We start from the raw sequence: 4,994 nt of genomic DNA, 5'->3' as shown, positions 1-4,994 counted from the left end.
TATACCGGCAGCCGGTAAACCAGAATCTGATTCGCTTTCCGCCCCCAGCCGTGCCTGTAAAATACTAGTACCATCTAGATCGATCGTTCCCGACGATCTGTTAGCAGCAGCCTAATGGGCAGGAACCCAGACGTCAGGTATGATCTTCAGTTTTTTTACATGAATTTTCCCGAGGAACATGGGTTAATTCCACGACTCGATCTTGGTTCTCCTGCCCTTCATTGTACTTTGAGCATCATTGGATTATAGAAGGCTGATTGAAGTATTCCCTCCGTTTCTTTTTACTCTTCATAAGAGTTGTCTGATGTCAACTAAACAATAACTTTAGTATAGTATACATATCTATATTTTTTAACAAAAAATTGGTCAGACAGATTTTCACCAAATTTATATTAAAATATATCAACATATACTATACTAAAGTTATTATGAAGTTTGACTTCACACAAATCTTATATGCGGAATAAAAGAAAACGGAGGGAATATCTTACCTAATAATCAATTCATGTTTCCCGCAATTTTTTTTCATTCATGTATCATCTATATTTATGCAGTGAAATCCATGTGAGGAAAAAATTCAAGATGCGAAGAAAAAGTTTTAGACTTTGCCGCAGCGACGAGAACGGCACCGCCTCGTTTGGTGACCGACACCGTATGCTCAGGACCACTTCGTTGTACCGTGAACAATACAACCGCATCCTTTTTAGATCAGCGCTTGGCGACTACAATGAACTCGTAAGGGACGGCATGCTTACGTGGGAAGCTTATGAAGAGCATCGCTTTGCAATCGATAGCTCAATGGAAACTATCAGGCAAAGTATTCGAAGATACAAAGAACGCCGTTTGCAGGCTGGGCTATTTTACTTGGTGCATGATCTAGGTGGAACCGGGATAACTGTTCATACACACTTGTATCGCATGCCTCTCCGGGAAGCGCTAAGGAAACGCCGACAAGAAATCAGAAGGAGGAAACCAGTACTCGATGCTTCCAACAATTCAAAGGAATCAAACTTCTTTGACACCATGGTGCTGAGACCATCTTTGAAAAGGTTGGTCATGTATACGTTGTCTTCCATTATAATAGGTTGTGTTATAGTTTTCTCTGAATGGCCATGAATAGTGCGGAGTATTTTTTGTGCACTTGTGCTATAGGGTTTTTGCTCCCCCTCTTTAGAGATGGTCTCTATTAATGCATAATAAAAGACATATTTCTTCAATGTACGGGATGATTTAATCATTTCATCGTTTTCTTAGAAGGGTGCAAAATTTAATTATTATACTTGATGTAAGAAAAAGTGTCGTGTAGCACGTAATTGTCCACCCTAAATGAACTATATAGCTCAATGGTGATGTGTGTATATTCCTAGGTGGATTCAGTTTTAGTCAAACACGCTAATATCGAGAGGATTTGTTATCCATGGTATTATTCTGAGCTAACTTACTTGTACTTGAAGGTTCACTCTAATTAGTAAACTGATATAAACATTTGCAACAACCATTTGCAGTTGAGGTTTTGTCTCGCACTGTGCAATCACTCTCACCCTCATCAGAAACATGTATAAATACCCATCAACCAGTGAGAATCATGTTAGTTGATTTTAATCACTTTTACTCCTCGCACGTTATAAAACATTGCCTCTGCCGAGCAACATCAAAGTGAAATAAGGAGAAAAAGAGTTAAAAGGAACTCAAGGGATGAATCCACACGCTGTTGTCTTCACTAGGAGAGCCAATCTGCCTTTGCTAGGGGACACCACCGTACTGGCAGTTGCCGTTGTCATGGTCCAACCAGCCACCCTCATCGCCGCTTCTTTGCCCCATAATGTTTGTGCCGAATTACCCGCTATGGGAATGCCCACTACGCTGCTCAGATCCGCTACCCCTGCTTTGCTAGCGCACTGCAGAGGACGAGTGCCCCGGCCGTCGCCGCGAACCAAGTGGAACCAGCCAGACAGCCAGTCCGAACTTCACCACTCCTCCATTGGGATGTGTCCTCATTGGTCTGATGGAACCATTCCCAAGGATTATATTCCTAGAAATCAAATAACACCCATAGAAGAAAAATCATCGATCACAATCCTATAAAAAATCTTATGAATCAAAGCAGCCATTAGGAGTAGTATGAGTATTTTTTTTTGTGTGTACGATTACGTTTACTCCTTTTGCACACTCATTGGCAAAAGTGCAAATTCGCGAAACCAAAAGGCCTTAATAAAAAAAGACAGAAGCAAGAAATATAGTCGATGACGTTGGGAAGGGAAAGGGGGTAGAAACGTTTTCGTAGCCTTGGACGAAGGGCTGAGAGTTCCGTGATCCAGTTCTTTGAGCATACATAGGTTGAGAATGTGGAAAAAAGATCTCAAACGAAACCCAAAAATAGATGAAAGGAGTCATGGGTCATGGCCATGGGAGAGGGCCACATCCAAGCAAGAAACGACAACCCCTACGCTGGGCAAACGGGGAAGGAAAAGAATGGGAAAGGCAAAGGAAAAATGTTTCTTACTTTTCAGTCAAGAGAAAGCCAAAACGAAAAGCGTCGGGTCCGCTTTCTACGCCGTCTGCTTCCTCCATTACAGCCGTTATCCCACCTGTGAAACTACCACCAGGTCTGTGGCCCCCTCCTAAGTAGTAGTCATTTATCAAAGAGAAGGAAGGCTTAATTAATTATTGGAATAGGCTTTATTAATTATTGGAATATTCGTCAAGTAGTACCACTACATGACAAGACAAGCAGGCAGTTAATCAATGCTTCCGACCCCACAGGTGCCCTCCGTTGCGCCTGTGCCTACACCAAGGACGCGTTTGGTTGGTCGCATTAGATCGGGCCAGGCCCGCGTGGGAATAATCTGGCCCGTTTGGTTGCCTAGGTCGCATACAATTCGTGGCCCGCACGAACCTCAAAGCAAGGCATGGGCCTGGCTCTGGAGGAACAGTCAAATCGGCCATTTTTTGCGAGCCAGCTCGCGTCGAGCCATGATGGCGAGCGCCTGCACGCCTTGGGACGCGCGGGAGACGCCGCGACTGCTCATAACTTCCCTCGCCCCCTCTCGTCACCTCCCTCTCTTGTTCACACCCACTCCCTCTCTCTCACCACACCGTCTGTTCGGTTTCTCCGATGGCCACGCCGCCGTCTCGCCATGCCCCACCCACTCAGGTCATCGCCGGCAGCAATCCCATCCAAGAGAGGTGGGTTGCCGGCCTCTCCGCGGACAGAGTAGATCTGGCGGCGGCACTGCGAGCTACCTCCCCTTTCTGCACAATGCCCTCGCCTTGGGGCAATGCAGCGCCGGTGCCGGTTGCTCCGGCTCCGCCACCGGATCCGATGGTCCTCTCCATCGGCTCGAACATCATGGGGATCCAATACCCGCCGACGCCGTCCTTTGCAGTACCCCCATAAGAGGGTTTTCTCCTCTGCGTCCAGTGCAAGAGGAGGGGAGCTCCAGGACGCCGGCGTCATCTTCGAGCCGACGCAGGCCGAGGTGCACGGCCGCGGCCCTGGAATGGTTGGGTCCTCTTCATCGGCGGCGGAAGCACCCCTCTTCCTGCCGGGGTTTTCACCACGGCCGGCGTACGCTACACCGGCAACCCCCACTGTAAGCTCTCAACCCCCCCCCCCCCCTCTGCTTCTCAGTTAGGGTTCTTAGGGTAGTTCGTTGTGTGTTAGGTTAGGTTGTGGCCCGTACATTTGACCTAATTAGATCAGATTCGATTGGATTCTACTAGATTCGACCGGATCGATAATAATCCACTGTTTTGGGGATGAACAAGAGTGCATGCTTACTTTGTTCATCCCACATGCTTAGATTGTTCATAATGTAGTGGCAGTTTGCATCGTTTTAGTGCCAGATTGTTACTCTCTACTGCCAAATTGTTAGTTTGTACTGCCACATTGTTTGTTCTTGATGCTATTACTAGTGTATATGCTACTGTTGTTAGTTCTTACTGATGTTGTTCATGCTACTCTTTTGCTACTATTGTTGATGCTACTCTTCATGTTGTTGCTGTTATGTTGCTCTTGTTAGGGTACTACTCTTTTGCTGCTAGTGTGGATGCTACTCTTCATGCTGTTGTTGTTATGTTGATGTTGTTGTTAGGGTACGTGAGTGCATGTGGCATGCAAGTACATAGGACATACCTGAATGCCAAAAATAGTAGGTGCAAGTAGGACATGTGAGCGGTGGCTTCATCTGATCAGCGTTAGCACTGATAACTGTAACCACTGATCAGAGTAGCACTGATCATGTGTTAGTACTTAGTAGTGATCATTGTCAGCTGTGTTCAGTGAGCATACATGATGTTCTACTTGTTAGCTTTGATCATATGTCATATGTGTTGCTAACTGATGGCCATCTTGCTGACAAGATAATGAAGACGGAGTGGGACAGAGCCAGTGGTGGTGTGCAGGTCGTCGCTGACGCAGAGGGGGGGATGACCTCATCCCCACCAACCAGTGGCCGAAGAGGGTGGTGCTCTCTGGCAGGGTGGAGTTCATGAGGATGCAGCTGGGCACTGGCAGCACTAGAAAAACGGCTATAGCTAATATGAACATTAATGGCGCACCATGTATGTGGTGCGCCACTGCTATATAGCAGTGGCGCACCAGATATAGGTACGCCATTATTGGCCACATTACTAATGGCGCACCTGGTGTGTGGTGCGCCATTACTAGTTTTGAAAAAACGCACTATCCACTGGTGCGCCACTACTAACATTTTTTTATATATATTTTTTCAAAACTAGTAATGGCGCACCACACACCAAGTGCGCCATTAGTAACCCTGGTTACTAATGGCGCATTCTTAGGTGGTGCGCCATTGGTAACCTGGGAGCAGCTAGATATTTTTTACAGTCACCTACCACACTCACTTTCCCCACTTCATTCTCTCCACCTCTACGAAGCTTGGTCTCGGCTGCCTCCTCCTCCTCACCTCATTTGCACCATAGATTCACCCAAATTAAGTGGTTAAATTTCCTTTTTCGATAGGTAAGTAAGG

General features: G+C 46.4%; 1 long non-coding RNA gene across 1 annotated transcript; it reads left to right on the top strand.

The window, feature by feature from the left end:
• Positions 1 to 1,344, top strand: LOC123073634 (uncharacterized). Its single transcript, XR_006435712.1, has 2 exons — positions 1 to 137; positions 555 to 1,344. It is a non-coding gene; the product is annotated as an uncharacterized lncRNA (long non-coding RNA).
• The last annotated feature ends 3,650 nt before the right edge of the window (positions 1,345 to 4,994 follow it).

This window comes from Triticum aestivum, chromosome 3D, assembly GCF_018294505.1.
Source record: "Triticum aestivum cultivar Chinese Spring chromosome 3D, IWGSC CS RefSeq v2.1, whole genome shotgun sequence".
Lineage (NCBI taxonomy): Eukaryota > Viridiplantae > Streptophyta > Magnoliopsida > Poales > Poaceae > Triticum > Triticum aestivum.
The sequence above is the reverse complement of the archived record's forward strand: the minus strand, read 5'-3'. Positions and strand labels throughout refer to the sequence as shown.